Raw genomic sequence first — 25,674 nt, forward strand, 5'->3', positions numbered from 1 at the left:
TTTATAGCATTATAATGTCAATACATTTTTTACTATCTATGCTGATTTTGTCATATAGGTCAAAGGATTGTTCCATTTGAAAGTGGTAAGTGTCTTTGTATGGGTAAGATAATTGTGACCACTAACTAGGGCCTGTAACTTCAATTTAATGAAATATTTATTGCTTTATAGAATGTAAATAAGAAACACTCGCGGGTCACGTATCATTCAATGATATCTAACTGTGAACATAGAGTAGTGAGACGTATATGCAAATTAATAGGATTCACCTCCAATCTTAAGATGATTTTCCACATACCTTGGTTAAGAAAACTTATTATCCAACGCACAGATATTGAGATAATCCAAATGTTTGAGTGTGGTAGAGATTATGAGTGATGTCACCCCGAAAGAAATGTTGAATTCCTTCTCCAGTATGATATACGGTCACAAAGATGCATGTATGTTCTGTCTGTATGGGTAGCTAACTACTCCAGTAGGCACTGTCAAACCTGTAACGACAGACAAAATATTGCTTTTGACATCAACATAATACCAACACCACATATAGCTTAAGAGCAACCCCTAATCACGCTATCTACAAAAAACATTGTCACGAAAACCAAAATATAAATACACAAACACGTCACTATGACACTATTGACAAAAAATTTGGAATGATCAGGATTGACAGCTATATCTCCAAACTGAATTCAACACATATTATACATTATGTTCAAATTTTCTATTGACTTGTTGTATCATACATAGGTAAAGCACCAACAATAGTCTAGTTATCCAGAGTAGTCCTCCATTGTACCTGCTATAATCCAGTGCTATTAGCTCCAATATACCTGATCACCTACAGTGTTACCTGCATTGTATTACAGTATAAAAATACCAGCACATGTGAACTCAAGTGAGTGTGTACATGGCCACAGTGTATTGATATTTGAAGGTGAGAGTTGGCCACTTTTACAATGGTGCTGCTTTCACTAGTACTACACCAGAAAGCAGAGAACAATCAATACCAGCTAGCTGTGTTGAATGACTTGATGATGATCACAGGGAATAGGATGCCACCGAGAACCTACCTAGCCCATATACATACAGCAACCATCTTCTGTCACCACTCCACACAAAATCTAGCCTCCTAAAATATATAGCCAATCTCCTATTGATTTTTTATTACTCCATATATATACACACACACACATCCACACAGAGGAAAAAACATTAACAGGTTCGCTTTGTACAGGAAATAAATGCCAGTGGACACATGTTTGGTATAAATCTGACAATGCATATGTTGTTTATAATTGTTTACAATGACATATGATATTAGATGTATTTCTACCAGGAATACCCCTATGGTTTGCCTAACAATGTCCCCTACACAGACCTAATGCGATTTCCTACCTTAAATCAGTAATCCACTGTGTATGGCAACTCAGCCGATACAAACGATTATATTATATAGGTGAACTCCAGACGTGTATTGAACTCGTTTCAAAACATGTAGATGTACAATATCTTTCTTTATGCAATCCTGGAGGTTTATTCCGACTCTGACGTAATGAAACTCAATATCTGCTGCACCTAGAAATCGGAAATTAATATCCCTGTGGTGGTGGCATACCCAATTTTTAATATCAATTTTAATAATACCAACCAATCCGTTTATTTATCACATTCAAATGATTACTTTTACCTAAAGCATATTGTGAATTCCCCCTCAACAATAATGGTAAATCTAATATATCTCCACATTTAGGGCAACATTTTATTTCCCCACAAGATTTAAATTTCTTAGGATATATTTACTTTTTTAATGCTCTTTAGGACAATGATACACTTGTTCTTTAGGACAATGTTGTACTTAATCTTTAGGACAATTTTATACTCGTTCTTTAGGGCAATGTTGTACTTAATCTTTAGGACAATTTTATACTCGTTCTTTAGGACAATGTTGTACTTAATCTTTAGGACAATTTTATACTCGTTTTTTAGGACAATGTGATTCTTGTTATTAAGGACAATGTGATTCTTGTTATTAAGGACAATTTTATACTTAAGTTATACTTGTTCTTTAGGACAATGTTATACTTGTTTTAGGGCAATGTCATACTTGATCTCTAGGACAATGTTATACTTGTTTTAGGGCAATGTTATACTTGATCTCTAGGACAATGTTATACTTTTTCTTAAGTACAATGTTATAAATTTTCTTCAGAATAAAGTTATACTTGTTCTTTAGTACAATGTTATGCTTGTTTTTCGGTCAACATTATACTTTGTTCTTTAGGACAATGTTATACTTTGTTCTTTAGGACAATGTTATACTTTGTTCTTTAGGACAATGTTATACTTTGTTCTTTAGGACAATGTTATACTTATTACTTATTCTTAAGGACAATTTTATACTCGTTCTTAAGGACAATGTTATACTTCTTCTTGGGGACAATGTTATACTTGTTCTTTAGGACAATGTTATACTTGATCTCTAGGACAATGTTATACTTTTTCTTGGGGACAATGTTATACTTGTTCTTTAGGACAATGTTATACTTGATCTCTAGGACAATGTTATACTTTTTCTTAAGTACAATGTTATACATTTTCTTCAGAATAAAGTTATACTTGTTCTTTAGGACAATGTTATGCCACATTTTTTAGGACAATGATATGCTTGTTCTTCAGGACAATGTTATATTTGTTCATTAGGACAATGTTATACTTTGGTTTTTAGGACAATGATATGCTTGTTCTTTAGGATGTTATACTTATTAATTTAAAGGACCATGGTATTTGCACTTAAATGCAATAGTTCCCCTCAAGGAAAATGATAAATTTACTCTTTGAGTAATTATTAGTTGGGTTGACAACACAGAGAATTTCAAATGTTAAGAATTCAATATGCTTAGATTCCTGACCAATGTCTGAATTTTACCGCTACATACATATGTTCTCTTTGCAGTATTCATTTCTCCTTAATTTGGTTTACCAAAGCAATAAGATTATGGTTTTGAAAAACAAATAACAAACATCAAACTGTTTGCCTGTAATTTGCTGAAGCCTACCACATTGATATTTTCAGTCAGTTTAAAAACAAATTTCATTTGTTACTAAGAGTAGTACAAATTGTCAAACCCAGAGTAACCTCACCAGTGTATACAATATCACATACATTCAAATGTCTTGTACCAAATTAGTGACATTAATTAGCTCGAAGCAGTAGCCCATTTTGATCTGTTTAAGCAATGAAGATCTTTTGGTTAGCACAGACAATTAAAGTGGAATTTCCTACAGACAGCAATTCAAAACATGTAAGTTTTGGTAAAAGGACAAAAACTAATCAGTCAATTTACTCCACAGCATTCTTAATTATGGAATAATATGCTCTGGCGTGGTTTTACTGGGAAATTACGCCATGAAAATGAAATTCCTAAAACTACTGTGACAACAGATCAATATGTTTGTGGCAACATCACCTCGTCAATCTATGGGACAGCTTTAATTAGGTCATCATCAAGGCTTCGTAATATTCCAAGTCAATACCGCAGTAAAGTCTCAGAAATAAGAATATCATTAAAGCAGAATATAAGGTTGCTATGTGAAACAAAAGGATGGTCTAGAGTGTAGGCTAGTGATGTTCGTATGCATGTCAAGGCTGGTGTATGTAATTAGGTCCATATACCTGTAACACTAGGTTTTTACCATGTGGCAGAACTTGCTGCCCCGCTGTGAGAATGTCTGTACACAGATTTACACACTTAGTACTTGGCTTATATCCTACCCAGCAGATACAAGGTACTAGGACAAAAACACACAGATGGCAACAAGTCCTTGCCACAACATGTCATATATATTTCTCCTGTCATGTTCCTCATTTATTTCTAGATATTCTTGATGACAGAAGTCCTTGGCACTCTCTGAATTCAATTAATTCTTGATCTTCATTGTATGGCATTCCTTTACTCTCTCTTGTAGCAAGAAATCTACATTCCTTCCCTCCCTCTGATTTCACAGTCTTTCATTTTCTCTTGTAGAAAAAAGTCCTACATTCTTTCACTCTCTGATGACAATAAGTCCTATATTCCTTCGATCACTATCTGATGAAAATAAGTCCTACATTCCTTCACTCTCTGATGACAATAAGTCCTACATTCCTTCACTCTCTGAAGACAATAAGTCCTACATTCCGTTACTCTCCAATGACAATAAGTCCTATATTCCTTCACTCTCTGATGTCAATAAATCCTACATTCCTTCACTCTCTGATGTCAATAAGTTCTACATTCCTTCACTCTCTGATGTCAATAAGTTCTACATTCCTTCACTCTCTGATGTCAATAAGTTCTACATTCCTTCACTCTCTGATATCAATAAGTTCTATATTCTTTCACTCTCTGATGTCAATAAATCCTACATTCTTTCACTCTCTGATGTCAATAAATCCTACATTCCTACTCTCTGATGTCAATAAGTTCTACATTCCTTCACTCTCTGATGTCAATAAATCCTACATTCCTTTACTCTCTGATGTCAATAAGTCCTATATTCTTTCACTCTATGATGTCAATAAATCCTACATTCTTTCACTCTCTGATGTCAATAAATCCTACATTCCTTCACTCTCTGATATCAATAAGTCCTATATTCTTTCACTCTCTGATGTCAATAAATCCTACATTCCTTCACTCTCTGATGACAATAATTCCTACATTCCTTCACTCTCTGATGACAATAATTCCTACATTCTTTCACTCTCTGATGACAAAAAGTCCTACATTCTTTCACTCTCTGATGACAATAAGTCCTACATTCCTTCACTCTCTGATGACAATAAGTCCTACATTCCTTCACTCTCTGGTGACAATAATTCCTACATAATCCTTCATTTTGCCTGTCTCTGTGATATTATTAAGTTGCAAATTGTTTACTCTCTACCACAGCAAGAGAGGTATAAAACCATGACAATTAAAGGTACGGGTTGGTTTTTTTTGCTCATTTTGGGGGAAATATTGGTAGAGTGGGAAGAGTTTAAAGGAGTTTAATCCTGCATTTTGGGGAGAATTTGAAATAATCTCCATTGGAAATGGAGCCCATAGTCTCAAAAGAGTCTCTAGAAAAACTCTGCATGAAGTTCTTACCTCATAAATTTCAATGCCAGACACCAATTATTACCTTTTCACAAACAGCCAACAAATTATTTTTCATGTTTAAAATTACCTTCACAAATCAATTAGAAATAAATACTGGCGAAATATGTGTAAAGAATGATTCAACTAATTAAATTATTTATAGGTGTACATTAGTTTAATCAGTGTAATATTTGGTCCAATTTATCCGAATGGTCTTATATTACACAATCGCTTTCAAAATTTTTAAAGTTTTTTTTTCTTGCTGTTATGTGCCAAATATTCATTGACTTGAACTGACATTGACAAATTGCATTCATGCATTAAACCCAAAGGACTAAACAGAATCCAGAACTGAATAATATATATCTTTTAATTTGACAAGACAAATTTTATAACACAAAATTCTATTTCAAATAGACAAATTAAATAAGGAAAACCTTCACTTCCATATAGAGTATTAATGGTATATGTATAAGTTTCCACATTAAAGATGAAGTATTTGTGAAAATTCTATAAACATCCAAATCCTTAAGGTTCTTTCCTATGCATATCCTTGTACTCTGTAGGGAATTCTAAACACATCACCCAATAAAAAATTTTTTATTTCAAATAACATTTCTGGATCTCCAATGACAGTGAATTTATAGAAACTTATATAAAATTGACAGATTTGCTCTGATAGCAAGTGTTACCCCAGATTCGTGCCATAAATCTCTCTTTTATTACCCTCACAAGATTAGATCATAAATCACAGATTTCTACACTGTTAATGATATATAAGGTATTATAACTGGAGGATTTCCTTCTATAGCCATACTGACTGTAGGAATGGAGTCGAGAACAAACACATCAAACTTCAACATCAGTTTGTTAAGTGTAGACATTGACAAATCCACGCTAATGTACCACTAGTTATAAAATAAAGATTTAAGCTAAAATAACATCACATAACCAGGGTGTTGACACCTTCAGCAATTAGGCTATACCATAAAACTTACCGATACTTGTCACGATTTTAAACTATGAAATAAAATAACAGCTGTATTGGTAAGCTTTCAGATTATTTCATCATGGCCATGTAAAATATCATCATTCATAATTACAACAAGAGGCCCAGAGGGCCTGTATCGCTCACCTGGTTTTGTTTTTGTTTTTTTGTAATTATCACAAAGACTCTTACAATTAGAAAAATTAGTAAAATTGACTCCAAAATTTGTTTAATTTTGGTGAACACAACCATATAATGATGCTATAGATACCATACAAATATGCTATCCAATGCAAAGGTTCAGAGAGGAAGTAATTTATATGAAAATAGTAGCCTAAATGACCTTTTTGGCCCTGCGTCAAAGGCCCCAGGGAGTCAGCCCTATACTTTGCCATACCGTTTAATTTTAAATCCCCATCCTATAAGGATGTTACTATTGCATTATGAGTGCTCTTCCATGCTGAGTTGCAGAGAAGAAGTCGTTCATATGATAACAGCAAAAATTGCTCCCTTTCGACCCCGCCCCTCAGCCCCCGGGGGGATCAGTCCCATCATTTGTACTATTTTGAATCCCCACCCTATAAGGATGCTACCATTGCATTATGACTGCTCTCCCATGCTTAGTTGCAGAGAAGAAGTCGTTTAAATGGAAATAGCCAAATTAATCCCTTTATACCCCGCACCTCAGCCCATGAGGGGGTAAGTCCTATCATTTGTACAATTTTGAATCCTCATCCTATAAGGATGATACCATTGCATTATGAGCGAATGTCATGTTTAGTTGCAGAGAAAAAGTTGTTTATATGGAAATAGTCATATTGACCACTTTTGACCCCACCCCTCAGGCCCCCAGGGGGTCAGCCCTATCATTTGCACAATTTTGAATCCTCACCCTATAAGGATGCTACCATTGCATTATGGGTGCTTTATTTATATATCACATGCTTAGTTGCAGAGAAGAAGTCATTTATATGGAAATAGCCAAATTGACCGCTTTGACCCCGCCCCTCAGGCCCCCAGGGGGTCAGCCCCATCATTTGTACAATTTTGAATACCCACCCTATAAAGATGCTACAATTGCATTATGGATGCTTTTTCATGCTTAGTTTTAGAGAAGAAGTCGTTTATATGGAAATAGCCAAATTGACCCCTTTTGACCCCGCCCCTCAGGCCCCCAAGGGATCAGCCCCATCATTTGTACAATTTTAAATCCCCACACTATAAGGATGCTACAATTGCATTATGGATGCTATTCCATGCTTAGTTTCAGAGAAGAAGTCGTTTAAATGGAAATAGCCAAATCGACCCCTTTTGGCCCCGCCCCTCAGGCCCCCAGGGGGTCAGCCCCATCATTTGTACAATTTTGAATCCCCACCCTATAAGGATACTACAATTTCATTATGGATGCTATTCCATGCTTAGTTTCAGAGAAGTCGTTTAAATGGAAATAGCCAAATTGACTCCTTTTGGCCCCGCCCTTAAGGCCCCCAGGGGGTCAGCCCCATCATTTGTACAATTTTGAATCCTCACCCTATAAGGATGCTACAATTGCATTTTGGGTGCTATCCCATGCTTAGTTGCAGAGAAGAAGTCGTTTAAATGGAAATAGCCAAATTGACCCCTTTTGGCCCCGCCCCTCAGGCCCCTGGGGGGTCAGCCCCATCATTTGTACAATTTTCAGTTAGTAGCCAATAAGGATGCTACCAGTCAAATTTTGTTGAAATCCGACCTGCGGTTATTGAGAAGAAGTCGATTGTTGACGGACGGACGGACGGACGCCGAACGCCGGACGCCACGGTATGGCATAAGCTCACCTTCGTCCTTCGGACCAGGTGAGCTAATAAATCATGATTTTGATTTTAGAACAACAGAATAGATTAATCCCTATAAAGCTAGCGCTACAGTTACATACACTACACTTGATAGTGCTAAGGAAGGTCATTTTTACTTTGTTTGTATTCGTTTGTATCCGGGTTTCTTTTTCCTTCTCCAGCCAAGTTTGTCCCATGTGTGATTGAAAATTTTGAAAACTTTCAAAATTTGGAATGAGACATCACCAATTATTGTTCTTGTGGAGTGTTTTCACCTCTGGATAATGGTTTTTGATACATTGGGTGTACAATAATGTTATAAAGTAGCTTTAGGTTCATAAATAAATCGGTAGCCAGTGATTTTCCCCCGTATTCAATATGTATGTAATATTGACATTGCTAATCAATATCAATGCTATTGATTAACATAACTTTATAATGTAATATATCTTACATAATTTGGTTACATAACATCACTGATAGACCCACAATTTACTTTTCTTCTCCTACCTTTTTTTTACCTCAAGTCCATATGTAAATCTTGAGTTTGCAAGAACTAAAACTTCTTTGGAGAGAAAAATTTATCCCCATAATACACATAGAAACCCCATACAGTGTAAAGGAATTGCCTGTCTACGTTTCAGAGCTTCCAGTGTTATAGTATATAATATTATGATATGAAGGAGTCAATAACGGGTTATAGGTAATGAGGACAGGAACTGTCTCAAGGTGAGTGCTTTTCCTGACCAGTAAAAGTCAAGCAAGCCATCAGGGCCACACCTACTAATCTATAGAATCATGGCGGCCAAGGTAATTGTATCCCAAATCTAATTCACCACAGACTAGAATCAGCATCATTGGAAACAGAAAGCCGTCTTCACATCCGACTCAATGTGTCATCAATATTAACCTTGCCTCTGACAACAGTTTTTCTCCAATCAACTGGTTGTAGAGGAGAGGGGATTGTGGTCGTGACTCCATGTAGTCAATCAGCTGAATGGCAATTCACATCATCTAATGACAATGGACAAGACCCAATAGAATATATACTAACGCCACAACAAGTAAACTACAACATTAACTACATAGTATATCATTTCAAATATCTATGTCAGTGCCTATAATTCTTATGGCATCATGTCTTTGCATATTACAGAGTTAGCTGCCGTTGTGGGATCAAGGCATTGTTAAATCTATTTCCTATCTGTTGGTGGTAATGTCCCTAATCATTCAATACACAATGTCCAGTCAAGGCGGATTTATTCTGTGACAGTATCTGTTAAGTATATATATATAATGTTTAGAAATTTTTGTCCTGCTAAAGATTAAAGTTATATACATGTTTACATTCAAATCAGCAAGGCTTCTTGGTCCATACCTCCAGCTTTGTTTGCTCAAAATTTTCATGAAATAAAGACTAAACAATAGGATGACTCTTAAATCTTGGCATACCCCTGATAAAGAGGGGAAGCCGTTTATTTTAATAGATTTATTTTATAAGGAAATATGATTTTAAATTTCTTGAAAATTTTTAGCGATTTATTATACAGGGTTTTGAGAAATGAACTTTGAATTACAACTGATGAAGACGATTGGATAGTTCTATGATTGCTATGGTAATCTGAAGTTGAAATATTTCTAGAACAATGTAAATGAAGTCCGATTTGTATAACACTTGTCCATCAGTAAGCTCCGAGGGCTTCTGTACTTCAGATTGGAGGTTTTGATATTTTTGTAGTACCAACAATCCAAGTTGTAAACCACGGCTCCCAAATTTGTCAACTCACATCGTTGAAACATATCTTCATCATTTGACCATTCATTGTATCTCTCTTCATAGGGAATATACAGTATTTACATAACAGAATGAAATCATCAACATTTCTTCAAATACCTAGCAAATATTGACAATGATATTACGGGGTTTTTATAAATTACACTCTAAATTCAGACAAAATTTATTCAGCAATGCTTTTATAGAACTTCAATTTTGCCATTGTTTAGATATTTTTTAATCTGAATTTGCCTTTCCTTAAGGGTCCTGTGACATTTCTGTCTGTGTATAGACTTACAATTCTACAATTAAGAGCAGGAGCTACTGCCTAGACATTGATATCATTAACCTAGAGTCAGCTCGTCTGTGATGGAGCCGAAATTATTGGATAAAAACCATGCAAGGATAATTCCATGGTCTGCAGCTCGACTGAAGTATCATCAATCACTATTGAAATGTGAAATAACTTGTGATTTACTCCATATCAAACCAATCTCTATTCCACTAAAAATATAATTTACCAATACATTCTGCATGAGAGCTAATCTTTTGTCTTCTAATTTTGATGCATGACTGCTATATTATTTCCACCTCCCAAAACACCACAGGAAGTAGAGAAGTTGTGTGTGGATGGTTGTTCTGGGCTATGTTCAGCACGATGATAGATCATCATTATGTACCATTATCACCACACAAGTAATGACCAAATTTTACTGCTGATAATCCATCAACCCACGATTGTAATGCAAACAATAAATCAAGCACCATTTCTTAGGTTTATATATGTACTGTTGACTGGTTGATATTACACTAGCCTAAGGCCTGTTATACCAACAGTTAACATGAGGCTCCCTGATTGTATACAGCCACAAAGATGTTCCTTTACAATAAAAATCAGCATCTTATTTCCATCAAAACATCATAATCTATTGTGAAATGCCTACAGCAGATATAACATCATGACTTTGCATCGATCGCCTTCCATTACAAGATAATAACCACACTTATTTTTGTTTTCACCTTTCTTGACCTTAAGCTTACAGCTACAATACATCTTTGATGATCGCCAAGTAATTCCACAGAGATTGTAATGCAAGGGTATTGGAATAAGGTATTTGTACAACAGAAAGAGAGTATTGGAATTTGGTATTTGTACAACAGAAAGAGAGTATTGGAATTTGGTATTTGTACAACAGAAAGAGAGTATTGGAATTTGGTATTTGTACAACAGAAAGAGAGTATTGGAATATGGTATTTGTACAACAGAAAGAGAGTATTGGAATATGGTATTTGTACAACAGAAAGAGAGTATTGGAATATGGTATTTGTACAACAGAAAGAGAGTATTGGAATACGATACTTGTACAACAGAAAGAGAGTATTGGAATATGGTATTTGTACAACAGAAAGAGAGTAATGGAATATGATATTGATACATTTTGTGTTGTATACACTCAGACCTTCCCAGTAAGGGAAGTAAGTAAGTTTGTATATTGATTAAATTCAAGAATGTGACTAATTTCAGCTCTTTAATTCACAGCAATGTCAAGGACAAATTTTTTACTATAGTGAATAAAGCATCATGTTAGACCTTTGATTAAACCTTTATTTCATAGCATTTTGTGCTGAAATGTCAAATGCATGTTAACTTCCAATATATTTAACAGTATTAGGTAATACCTTGAAATAAATAAACTTAGCATATAGTTGACTTCTGACAACAGGTTCATTAAGTATTCAGAACTGACAATAGATGATAATACTGTCTGATTGTTTGTGTGGAAGTGATAATCACTAACAAATTACCTACGTGCTTTACCAACAGATTGGAAATTTCCAGTCCTAACTAAAACTATAGCCAGTATTATATTTAATGTCACAGACTTATCCAAAGTAAACATGTCAGACTTCATAAATACCTGTCAAGGAGTATGTCCACTAAGTTAAAGTGCTGCTCTACCTTTTGACAGATAGCCCCAATATATCAACTATACACATTATTGTGAAGCTTCATGATCACTTGTCTACTATAATGATAAATAACACCATCATTTTATAAATGTCTTTTTCAAATGTCCTTATTGAAAAGAGAGTTCACGAAAAGAATCACATTTCAAAACAGAAATACTGCTGTGATCTGTGGTAGACTAAATCAATTCACTGCTGATCAGCTGATATTCTTAGTGTCTCCTGCTCATCAGCTTATATTCTTGGTGTCTCCATAAGAAGCACACTGGAATCTATAAAGCATAAAACAATTTGTTTAGAACTCCTCCACAGAAAACTTTATTCATTATGGTCAAAATTCACAACAGGGAACGACAGGTGATGCTTTGGTAATTCTGATAGAAATTTTGAACCAAAGAAGAAATTAATTAGATATAACATTTTGTACTACAGATGGATTATTGCGAATCAAATAAGATAACCATGTGTAATTTGTAATTTGGAACATTTATATATATATATATAAATACAAAGGTTGGAATTAATGATCCTGTCCAATGATGTTAATTAGGATATGTACTTGCTATGCTATGTAAATTGTTTAATTTATATATATATTACAAGAGGCCCATGGGCCTTAACGGTCACCCGAGTTAGAATATATAATGAAACAAATAATGAAACAAATTAAAGACATATACCGGTATAGTAAACTTGACCCCCTTCCCAAGGGGAAACATGAGACCCCAGGGTCATATAATTTACAATTTTTATAAAACAAACTTTAAGACCTTTTCATCTATAAAGTGTATTTGATTCTACCATTTCCAGAATTTTAGAAGAATATTTTTGAAGTTTTAGCCTATTTGACCTTTTTTGGCCCCGCCCCTCTGCCCCCAGAGGGTCGGCCTGAACCAATATGGATATGATGTTAAAATGCTACCTCAGGCTAATAATTCTAACCAAGTTTGACTCGTTTCCAATGAAAATTGAGCAAAAAATGCTCATAAATGTGTTTTCCCTATATAAACTATAGTAAACTTTACCCCCTCCCCAGGCCAGGGGGAAACATGATACCCCAGGGTCATATAATTCACAATTTTTGTAAAGGACCTTAAGACCTTTCTATCTATGAAAAGAATTTGATTCTACCATTTCCAGAATTTCAGAAGAAGATTTTTGAAGTTTTAGCCTATTTAACCCCTTTTGACCCCGCCCCTAAGGCCCCTGGGGGTCAGTCATAGAAAATTTGTTAATAGGATTTAATGGCCATCTCATACTGACAATTCTGACAACATTTGACTCATTTCCTATTACAAATGACCAAATAATGCTCAAAAATGTGTTTTCCCTATATAAACTATAGTAAACTTAACCCCCTCCCCAGGGGGAAACTAGAGACCCCAGGGCCATATAATTCACAATTTTTGTAAAGGACCTTAAGACCTTTCTATCTATGAAGAGTATTTGATTCTACCACATCTGTGATTAGAGAAGAAGATTTTTGAAATTTTACTCAATTTTACCCCTTTTGGCCCCTCCCGCAGCCCCCTGGGGGGAGGGGACCATATAATTCACAATTTTGATAGGCCTTATGCCTTAGAATGTTTGTGCAAAATTCCATTGAAATTGCTTCAGCAGTTTTGGAGAAGAAGTCGAAAATGTAAATTGTTTACGGACATACGACGGACGACAGACGACGACGGACAAAAGGCGATTAGAATAGGTCACTTGAGACTTCGTCTCAGGTGACCTAAAAACAGAAAGAGAGTATTGGAATACTATGATATCAATAATAATCATCTGTAAGGATTTTTCTTCAAGTTTATTATATATTAAACAATTTATATATAATAAACAATTTACACAACATAGGTAGTATATATCCTAATTTATATCATTGGATAGGATCAACATTGTCCAATCTTTGTAGGTGACCTTGGCCTTTGACCCAAACAAAACAATTTCAAAATTATCAATTCCTAAAAGGTCAAGGATGAGACTGGAAAGATAATCAGTGGTCATCACAATCTCAGAAGAATTTGGCAGAAAAACAACAATTGGTTTGGTTAATTATCTCAGAATCTTCTCTTCTAAGTTGATCCTACTGGTAAAACTTCTAATGATGATGAAAGGTTTAAGACGTGGGGCTTGACAGATACCAACAGACAAAACGACATATGTAGCTATACTGGGTCTTCAATATGTTTTTATATGGTCATTCTCTTGACCTGCAATATTGACCAGTACATTGGTTCATTGCCATCAATACATCTCTGAAACGACATATACCCATACTCAGGTACAAAATCTATATGGCACTTTATCTTAACTTAGATTTTCTGCCTTATACAAAAATCCCATTAAATCTACATGACAGCAGGATGTCCGTCTGAAGTTCGGTAACCAGACACTTCAGATGTTGATACAATATATATATATCGGTTTATGTGGCAAGTTTTGGTTCATTTACCTCTGCTGAAAAGTTCATGTCACTATAAATGTGCAGACTGAAAATGTTGGTTACCAAACAACTGCTGTATCGAGTTTACAAAAATGCAATAAACTAATTTTGTGTTGAAATATGAACAGAGATTTCTAAAGCTGTATTTAGATATTGGTGGCATTAGGTCAATGAACAATGATGACATGTTTGAGGAATCAACGAACTGTTAGACAGGCTCAAGACCAAAAACTTTCTCCACCTGTTGTCTCACAAAATATCACCAAAATAACATGATCTGAACACCCATATACCTAGCCTGATTTCAAGGGAGACATATACTTTCAGTACTTTCCCTGTCTGGTGAAGGTGTGAGAAGATCTATTTAGGACAATGACAGACAGACAGCCAATCCTGCATTGTTGATACCCAATCGTTTCTCCCTATTGTTTTCTGTATTCACCTTTCCAACCAAGAACACTCCTTTATGATTGATGAGTGATCAATGAAATCTTTTCTTATTACTTTCTATGAGATAAAGGTGAAGAAATGATGGACGGTGCAGCTGGCCATGCTATGATAAGAACATTAGAACCTTTCGTTATTGGCCAAAGAACACAGCACTTAACAATATGGATAAAACAAAAAGTGAGATAATCATTCAGATTAATGAAACATTATTAATCACAGAAATCAAATGTTGATACAATCTCCAAGTCAGTTGCAAAAGAAAAACAAGTAACACATGAAGTTGAATCAATCATTTTAACTTAGGTGAAATTGATTTTTATGACAAATTTTTTTGTCTATTTTCATAATGTCTATAAACCTCAAGACACAAGTCATATATCCATGGTTGGAGAAAATGTCTAAATTCTAAATTCTATCAGTAGTGGTAAATGAAAATCAAGAAGCATACATACAACGAAAATTTTCAATAAAATTGGTGGAAATGAAAGTTTATAGATCTCCATGATATGTTTGACATGATACCTGGAGTAGGTACACAACTCTTGTCTACAGTAATAAATGGGATGGTACACAAGGTGCAGCAGACAATAGGATCACTTCCACACGATATAGGACACACCGATATCACAGCCAATAAAACCAGCGCTAAAGTGGACTCTGATAGATATGGTACTCCGCCAGCTTTACAACCTGTTCCATCATATGTCTTGTCTGTGATCTCAACAGCTGATGAGACCTCACCAAGTACAACCAATATCACTAGCTGGCACACGTTGGACACCAAATCTATATAGCTACCATCTATAGGTACATTGGATCTCAATGATTAAATGTATTTAGATTTTCATTGCTACCCTGGAACCCAATTATACCTTCACAAATGCAGCTGGCATTGTTCAGTTCATCACTTATTTTGACATCATTATCATAGTGACATCATATTTGTAGTGCCAGTGATCAAGGGTGATAGCTGTTGAGATGGCTGTTACATACTTCCTTAAGTATTGTCATAAAGTTGTTATCAAATTTAAATATAAACATTGAACTGCAAAAATTTGGCAGTTGCAAAAGGATGAATGCCAACTAGACAAGACAAGTTCAATATTTTGTTGTCCAGTTTACATTCATCCTCTCATAATTGCCAACTGAAAGCAGTTCTATGCTGTAATATACATGCACTCTTCTTCTATGTTCAAAAACATTCATTCCAAAAGGTCTAGCATATGAAACTAGAAATAAGTTCTGCAACTCAATAAGAGACTAAAATAAGTTTATATGTCAATTAGAAATTGGCTCCACTTTCTGTCTATTCAAATTACATCTCTTTTCACTATCCCCATATGTAACCCCCTTCTCGTATTAAGTTAATACAGTTCATCGTTTAGGAGAGTGCTTTAATACTCCGATTCAACAGACATTTTGAGTCACGGATGAAAAAGTCAGTGGTATGAAGTAAAGAAATTATCTAATTAACCATCTAATTCTACACCTAAAACAATGATCCAGCTCAGTGGGGTAGCATTAATTACAGTTAATTACTGTGTTATTAGTATAATTATGTAATAAATATGTACATTTGATTGGAAAATAAGAACAAAATGAATTTGTTACAGGAATGATTGTAAAACATTTCTTGAAAGTTTAAAACACATTTTGAAAGCATTATAATTTTTTTTGGATCAAATCTGCTTATTCTTTAGATCTAAATATAAAACTGTGTTACAAAGTCACGAGGATCACTATGATAGACAAGAGTGGTCTTAACAATTCAGGTTTATCCTGATGGTTTTACACCAATGGGCAAGGTGTTTGTTACACATATGTCTATTAACACATTGATAGCAATCTTTTTTTTTGACAAATTCCACAAGTTAAAAGATGAAATCCTCAAAATCCAAGGTCGGCCATCTTGTTGACCGATCGGTCGCAAAATGCAATATGCACAACTAGGGTCCTAGGGGAACCTACATATGAAATTTGAGAAAGATCCTTCAGTACCTGAGAAATATTTGTTAACGACGGACGGACGGACGGACGGAAGGACGGACGGACGGAAGGACGGACGACGGAAGGACGGACGGACGGACGACGGACCACGGACGAAAGGCGATTGAATCTGATGATGGTGGGCTAAAAAAAGTCTTCTTTTGTAGTTCTGAAATTGTTAAAGACACAATACCAGAATCGGCAACACTTGAAGATGGTCATATCTAAGGTTTAAACAATGACATAACTCCTACAGTAAACAGTCATCAAGTCAATATTATGTCTCCAATGATACAAACATATTTTCTGTACAAACCTATTGTTAACTATTAATTTACAATCTTAATTTTCCCCTTTCCAAACAATTCTTGAAATAACTATTAAAACATGGTCTCATTTGAAAATTGCATAATGTTGTATACAATTTCCAAGGTAAGGATAATTTCACCCCCAGCATCCCACCTCTCCCACCTGTCTTTTTTGTTCAAACATGACTATTTTATTACCTTCAACATAATTAACTGTCTGATGTTAGATACAGACTATGCCTGTCAATAAAAGCTCTAAATCAAACAAGATCCTAAGTGTATGTAAAATTTCTTTTTAAAATGGTAACAAAATTTTTAACAAATGTTTAAATGGCCCTGAATAGTCTCATTTAATTTGAAGGGCTGTGGCAATAGAGCATTAAAATTTGTACCAGCTATAACAAAGAATCAAGTAAAACAATGAAGCAGAATTTGGTCAGTACAATGTGGATTTCATTTGTGGTGGTGATCTCAAATTATCAAAACAAATGTCTTTTAAACAGTTCATCTAATAATTCCACAGAGGTATGGACATCTTACAGAAAATCCAATCCAATTTGATTTCGACACACAAGAAATGCATCAATGAAGAATCCTGCTCAAAAATAGCCAAAACACAGCAGGTACTAATGGAAAGAATGGTTATTTCAAGAGAACTTGAGAAATTATATAAAAACGAAATAAAATTTCCAGTAATTGTAATTAAGTAGCATTTTTGTAATCTGAAGATAAATCTCTCAAAAAAACATGTGTAAAAACTTTTTCACAGTAACTTAGTGATACTTGAAAGCATATATATGTTGCCTGCTTTTTGCAGGTGACACTTCAACTGTGAATTTACAATGATGCACTAATAAAAGGAAACTGGCAACCTTGGTGTCCTCCTTGGTTAAGACAATGTTGTCATGACAACTAAGGTGGCCTCATCGGGCAAGACAATGTTATCATCTTGGGTAAGACATAGTTGTCAACTTGTCATGACAACCAAGGTGGTAATCTTCATGTAAGGTATGGTTATCTTGACAACTTATGTGATCATCATGAGAAAAACATGGTAACCAAGATTATAAGTCTTCTTGAGCAAACATTGTTATCATAATAAATGGCTGTTACCTTGGTAATATCATTGTTACCATGACAACTAAGGCGGTATGAATTGGTCAGACATGAATATAGTATATTATGACAACTAAGGTGGTCTCCAGTATTTTTCAATCACATATGATTGGCTAGATATTCGTTAGCCTATTAAAGATTCATAAATTTGCTGAGCGATATAATCTTTAAACCATTTTATGTCTCAGATTAAAAGTTAATTGCAAGACAATTTTGCAGTGAATCTGATAATACTTAAGCATTCAGAAACCAATCAGATCAAAGCTTACAAAATTTCATTAATTATTCAAAACTTTGTGAGACCTCCAACTAGACAGAAGTGAAGGAAAATCAACTGGGCTTCAAATTTGATGAATGTAAAAGTAAACATAAAATTTCTTCAAACTGGAGGGCAGCAACAGAAATTCTAACTCAATACTCCATTGAATTAGAAAAGACAGAAAAACTGGAGTTAAACTTGATGAATTGGCATAAAACTGGTTTCATACTAAATGGATATGAGAAACAATGACCTCAAAGTGGATGGAGAAATGAAGAAAAACCATCTTGAAATTGAACAAATAAGAAAGAAAAATGATTCTAACTGAATGAATCAAGAGGAACTTTCACTGAAATAATCTATGAAATATGTAAGAATGCACCAAAGTGTTATCACTATCTTTTATCAATGTCTGGAAATTACATCTCAAACTGAATAATGTCTGCAGTTTTATGCATGAATTGCTGAATGAATGCATGAACAAATGTTTCGAACATTCATCAACTGATAGACAGTGACTTGGGGAGTAAGTGCTCCAGACAGAACTCAACAAAATCTAGGGTTTCAATTTTACCCAGAGGGCCTATTACAAATTCAAGCATAATTACACACGAAAACTTACAAAGTCAGAAAATTTGAAACTTATAGCAGGAATCTTGAATGGTCTTTATTATCTCGTTTGTGATCAAAGGCCGATTCTTTCTTGAACTTCTCCCGCTGGTGACAGAACATTAACAATCTTGTTCTACGCTCCATACCTGCTGATTGTGCCATGAAGCAGATGATGGGTTTTATGTACTGAGGTAATGTGCAGAACCATTCGATGACTGGGCCACATGTCAAGCAGCAGTTTCAGAGCAATATAACCCAGACCATAGCAGAAATATCAAAGTCTACAGGATATTAATGTCTAATTACATGTACTTTGTGTGCCTTGTTACTAAGCTTATTGACAATATTTGCCCTTGGCCTACTTTTGTTACCAATTTCCATAAAACAGCCCTGATTAAAGATTTTTTCTAAAACACAAGGACCTCTTACTATTTTGATTTTGCTAATGCCTGCACCAAATGGCCTGAAGACATCTGTTTCAGTCTTAACATTCCAGACACACACGTGCCATACGACAACATTGCACACCAAAGCTTTGATACTTTTTAACTGAATAAATCAGAAATAATGGGCAGAAGCATCATTTCTGAAAACATCATTACGCCAATTTCTAAAAGCATGACAGATTTACAGTTTATGATCAATGAACATATTGCTATTCCAAGGGAAGGTGAAAGCGTCAATGTGGTTAATTTGTCTAACCTCCTATTTCAGTATCCCAGTTATCATATAGTTACATGTACATCATGGTCTAATTGCTGTGACCCAAATTGCAGCATCATGCTACGTACATTATCAATGAAAACAAACATTGGTGACCGCACACATTTGAGTTACATTCAATGTCCCACTTTCATAGCTCGTTATATGACTGTGGTTCCAGTGCCCCTGGTATTATGAAATACACGGATAAATCTAACACTGATTAACATAATGTGTCACAGTACATAACAAAAATAGCTCATTCAGGCCCCAATGTGAGTGTAAAATATAATCTGTGATAAAATAACTTGGTGTCCCAGTTTACATCACATAATATAATTCTGCAACTCCCAAACTAGTCTTTTTTTAAATTATTATTACGGATTCCTATGGTACTTGGATTCAGCGACTCCAATACTAGTCTTTTTTCATATTATCACGGATACCTAATGGTACTTGGTTTCACCGACTCCTATACTAATCTTTTTTTAGCCCACCATCATCAGATGGGCTATTCAAATCGCCTTTCATCCGTCTGTTTGCAATTCGTCTTACCGCTATTTCTCAGAACACTAAAGGGATCTTTTTCAAATTTTATCTGTAGATTCCCCTAGGGCCCTAGTTGTGCATATTGTGCATATATGGTCGACTGGCCTCTATCTTAGATTTAATAGTTGAAGTTTGTTACCACTATTTCTCAGAAAGTACGGAAGGGATCTTCCTTTAATTCTATATGTAGGTTCCCCTAGGACCTTAGTTGTGCATATTTCATTTTGGGAGCAATTGGTTGACAAAATGGTCGACCAGCCACCATCTTGGATTTTGGTAGTTGAAGTTTGAAAAGCAGAGAAAAGATCCCACTGACATATGTCAGACATATATAGATCATTCTTTAGTGGGCACCAAGATCCCTCTGGGATCTGTTGTTTATTCTTACGGACACCTATTGGTACTTAGTTTGGTATCACCTTATTGTAATAACCTTGATCACAACACAGTGGTTATAGAGTTGTGTATACCGACCCTATCCTAGTGAATTAGAGGTATACAATGACAACCTAAAACATCAGCTGATGAACTCCAGCAGCCAGGGATATAAATCTGTTACAGACAATATTAGAATATAAACCAGTTGTACTTACTATGAGGTGCTTTAGCATCTGTTGTTGATTATCAATTTCCCATTCCCTGTAACAGAAAAATGGCTGTTTTGAGGCTCCGAACCAAAATCATTACTACAACATGGACTAAAAATTGTGACATGGTAATTAACACGGAAGTCCACACACACAACATACGTAAGGTGGCTGGTTCCTTCAAGATGCTTTCATAGAACACAAAGATTAGGTGTATGAAAGTAAGTTAATGTTGATTGATTTTCATTATTGCAGTGCAGGCTATAATCAAACAATATTAACTTTGTGCTGAAATACAACAGGGCAATGATTGGCATGTGTCCATTGAACCTTTCCAACCAGACCTGAATTTTTGTTTTATTTACTTTCTGTCGTGTGAACACATCAAAGAAATTGCATGAATGCTGACATGCAAAGATTTCATCATACGATCTCCCACCAGGAACATTCACCTATTTTTATATATCACTTCAGAAAGTCACTGAAAAAGAGGTGCAGTATATCAATAGTGTAAAATGCTTCAAACTGCAGACAAATCAATTCAGGGGGAAATTTGTCAGTAAAGTAGAACTGTGAGCTTACGTGACATATACCCATCCCAGAATTTGCACATTATCACACCATCGCTGAACATTTCAAACACATTGTTATATTGAATGCATGACTCCAACATTTCTGACAATATATGAAAGAATTAAATCATTGAATGATGAATCAAATCTGATAACGCATAGACAAAAATATATTAACAAAAAGATTTCTTTGGAAACCATTAGCAGAGATCACAGAGAAAAGGTCATGTGCTCCAATAGAAAAAAAAAACACTTTTGATATTATCACATTAATTAGCACTACAATATGTTACAGCTGATTTTACAGACAAAAAGATCAATATCAGATTGTGGCTGTCACAGATGTTTGGACATAATTATATAATTAGCTATTATAACTATGAATAGATACAGTCAATAAAATTCAATATACTGATGGATGACAGATTTCAAATATCATGACCGAATTGTAAATAAAATTTGTCTGGGTGAGGTGTACGCTAGGCCATACATGGTGTCAAAGTGCCAAGACCTGTAAAACATTCCTATACAGTTACTTCCCAGGGGTGTGCTGGTGATAGAAGAATGATGGCTCTTATATAACAATATAAATTTGGAAGCTGATGTCAAGTCTAGCAAACTGTTTGGTTTGGTTTGATTGATTAGGTTAACATCTCTTCATCACTAGGGATAAGCTGGATAGCATCCCCTGGATGCAATGTATATTGCATGTGTGAATTCATGTCTGTTGTTTTGGGAGGCTGCAGTATATTTGTGTTGTGTCTCCTTGCAATAGTGGAACTCTTGCTCTTGACTGTAGAACATATGCATCAGATATATACTGTATACCACATATATATTCTCTTTTACACCATACAAAAGTCTGTCCAATTTCTGTGTTGGTAGTAGTATTTTTTCCTTTTAAATATTTCATCACCATGATGACAATTCTAGTATCATATCACTATGTTGCCAATAAGATGGTCAATCTTTTAAAACCAACGTCATTCACCAACAAGAAAATCAATGACCAATATAGCAATAATTATTCTGGCAATTTTAAGGAATGTATTCAAAACTACCTTAATCTAGTGCTTCCGAAGATTGAACTGGGGCCTGCCAATATAACGTAATCAAAGTCAGCAGTCAGTATCACCAGATAATTATCTCTTGATAATTGTCTCTCATAAACTTGGTGACATCATACAATCTATGTCAGGACCTTACAGAGAAATCTCTAATAAGAGTTGGTGTCAGTGAGCTTGATTCAGGCACCTGGATAAATAATCAGAGTACAGCTGATGGCTGAATCTGGACCTCAAGTTGTATCTTACATCTTGATAGTTATATTAAAGCCAATGCATTGCTCGAAGATACTTGAGTAAAATTTGCTTGTTCTTATTTGTATCATCAAAAGTCTTGCAGGCCATTTCATTCATAGGGAAAAAAGAGCAAGTAAGGCAAGACAACTATGGAAAAACTGACAAAAAGTGACTTGGTCATATGAAAATCACTAGAGATATGTGTGTAATGTGATGATATAACTCAATTTCTGTACCACACTCACAGTTGTGTGAAGTGACCAAAGCACCGATTGGCCGTTGCCATAACGTCAATCTGTACAGTGTTTAAGCCCAAGGTGATTGGAAATCTCAAAATCAAATCCACATTAGCACAGTCTCCCACCGATTTTGGCTACACGCGAGAAATCAATAAGGAGCTATCAAATAAATATTTCCTCAATATCAATATTTAAGCCTAATGTATTTAAGTTGATTAGAACTGTATTGATCTAAAATATCATTGTACACACATATATAATTAGATATGAAATCACTTGCAGTCTTTAGAACAATGTTCTGTATTTGTTATTCATTACTGCACATTCTTTGGAAGGCCAACAGAAATTAAGTTTAGGTAAGTGAATTTCAGAGCTCTATATATGCCTAGGGCATGTGACTTGAATTATTACTACATCCCTAATTAAAAAGACAAAAAGAAGGGTTTAGAGGGCCGTCATTGTTTATCTGCCATGTTAAACCAGCAATGTAATAAATATGAGTATACAGATTGTAGCTAGTGTATTCATATTTACTCAATGATTTCAAATAAGAATTTGTTCTATTTCCCCATGGGAATCTACCTGTCTGCACCAGGGGAATCAATGCTAACATTTATGCAAATACTGTTTCCCTTCCCACAAGGATGTTTCTGACCACATTTGGTTTAAACTCATTCAGAACGTTATGACTATAGTATCATTTTGCCAGGGTTACATAATTTACATATGCTTTATTATCATTATACCCTCATAACCTCAACAAAATAATAATCTAATCCCTGCAAACCTTTGATTTTGCCATATTTTTTACCCCTCAGGTGGAATATTAATATCCCTTTGCTAATTTATTTGACGCATCAGGAAGAAAATCACTCTTCTTTTTAAGATCCCTCGGATAGAAAATCCCTCTTCTTTATTTGAACCCTCAGGAAGAAAATCCCTCTTCTTTATTTGACCCCTTGGGTACAAAATCCCTCTTCTTTATTTGACCTCCTCAAGTAGAAAATCACTCTTCTTTATTTGACCTCCTCAAGTAAAAAATCACTCTTCTTTTTAAGATCCTCGGATAGCAAATCCCTATTCTTTATTTGACCCCTTGGTAAAAATCCTCTTCTTGATTTGACCCCCTCAGTAGAAAATCCCTCTTCTTTATTTGACCCCTATGGTAGAAAATCCCTCTTCTTTATTTGACCTCCTCAAGTAAAAAATCCCTCTTCTTTATTTGATCACCTCAGGTAGATAATCCCTCTTCTTTATTTGATCACCTCAGGTAGATAATCCCTCTTCTTTATTTGACGCCTCAGGTAGAAAATCCCTCTTCTTTATTTGACCCCTATGGTAGAAAATCCCTCTCTTTATTTGACTCCTATGGTAGAAAATCCCTCTTCTTTATTTGACCTCCTCAAGTCGAAAATCCCTCTTCTTTATTTGACCCCTATGGTAGAAAATCCCTCTTCTTGATTTGACCCCCTCAGGTAGAAAATCCCTCTTCTTTATTTGACCTCTTGGGTACAAAATCCCTCTTCTTTATTTGACCCCTATGGTAGAAAATCTCTCATCTTTATTTGACCTCCTCAAGTAGAAAATCCCTCTCCTTTATTTGACCCCTTGGGTACAAAATCCCTCTTCTTTATTTGATCACCTCAGGTAAAAAATCCCTCTTCTTTCTGCCCTAGGGGAATCAATGCTAACATTTATACAAATACTGTTTCCCTTCCCACAAGGATGTTTCTGACCAAATTTGGTTTAAACTCATTCAGAACGTTATGACTATAGTATCATTTTGCCAGGGTTACATAATTTACATATGCTTTATTATCATTATACCCTCATAACCTCAACAAATAATAATCTAATCCCTGCAAACCTTTGATTTTGCCATATTTTCTACCCCTCAGGTGGAATATTAATATCCCTTTGCTAATTTATTTGACGCATCAGGAAGAAAATCACTCTTCTTTTTAAGATCCCTCGGATAGAAAATCCCTCTTCTTTATTTGAACCCTCAGGAAGAAAATCCCTCTTCTTTATTTGACCCCTTGGGTACAAAATCCCTCTTCTTTATTTGACCTCCTCAAGTAGAAAATCACTCTTCTTTATTTGACCTCCTCAAGTAAAAAATCACTCTTCTTTTTAAGATCCCTCGGATAGCAAATCCCTTTTCTTTATTTGACCCCTTGGGTACAAAATCCCTCTTCTTGATTTGACCCCCTCAGGTAGAAAATCCCTCTTCTTTATTTGACCCCTATGGTAGAAAATCCCTCTTCTTTATTTGACTCCTATGGTAGAAAATCCCTCTTCTTTATTTGACCTCAAGTCGAAAATCCCTCTTCTTTATTTGATCACCTCAGGTAGATAATCCCTCTTCTTTATTTGATCACCTCAGGTAGATAATCCCTCTTCTTTATTTGACGCCTCAGGTAGAAAATCCCTCTTCTTTATTTGACCCCTATGGTAGAAAATCCCTCTTCTTTATTTGACCTCCTCAAGTCGAAAATCCCTCTTCTTTATTTGACCCCTATGGTAGAAAATCCCTCTTCTTGATTTGACCCCCTCAGGTAGAAAATCCCTCTTCTTTATTTGACCTCTTGGGTACAAAATCCCTCTTCTTTATTTGACCCCTATGGTAGAAAATCCCTCATCTTTATTTGACCTCCTCAAGTAGAAAATCCCTCTCCTTTATTTGACCCCTTGGGTACAAAATCCCTCTTCTTTATTTGATCACCTCAGGTAAAAAATCCCTCTTCTTTCTGCCCCAGGGGAATCAATGCTAACATTTATACAAATACTGTTTCCCTTCCCACAAGGATGTTTCTGACCAAATTTGGTTTAAACTCATTCAGAACGTTATGACTATAGTATCATTTTGCCAGGGTTACATAATTT

The 25,674-nt window shown here is 35.1% G+C and overlaps 1 protein-coding gene across 7 annotated transcripts in view; it reads right to left on the minus strand.

Moving 5' to 3' along the window:
* LOC138325660 (neurocalcin homolog) overlaps positions 1 to 25,674 on the minus strand; it is a 62,836-nt gene that overhangs the window by 16,983 nt on the left and 20,179 nt on the right. The window contains exons 2-3 of one of the 7 annotated variants that reach the window (XM_069271466.1): positions 20,683 to 20,728; positions 299 to 491 (exon numbers count right to left, since the gene is read on the minus strand). The gene's annotated coding sequence lies outside the window, so the exon portion shown is untranslated. Of the gene's footprint in view, positions 1 to 298; positions 492 to 746; positions 953 to 1,073; positions 1,230 to 1,398; positions 1,532 to 20,682; positions 20,729 to 25,674 lie in introns of those variants that run through there. The other 6 variants (XM_069271471.1, XM_069271467.1, XM_069271470.1 and 3 more) reach the window with 6 other exon arrangements.

The sequence above is a fragment of the Argopecten irradians genome, chromosome 6 (genome assembly GCF_041381155.1).
Source record: "Argopecten irradians isolate NY chromosome 6, Ai_NY, whole genome shotgun sequence".
Classification (NCBI taxonomy): domain Eukaryota; kingdom Metazoa; phylum Mollusca; class Bivalvia; order Pectinida; family Pectinidae; genus Argopecten; species Argopecten irradians.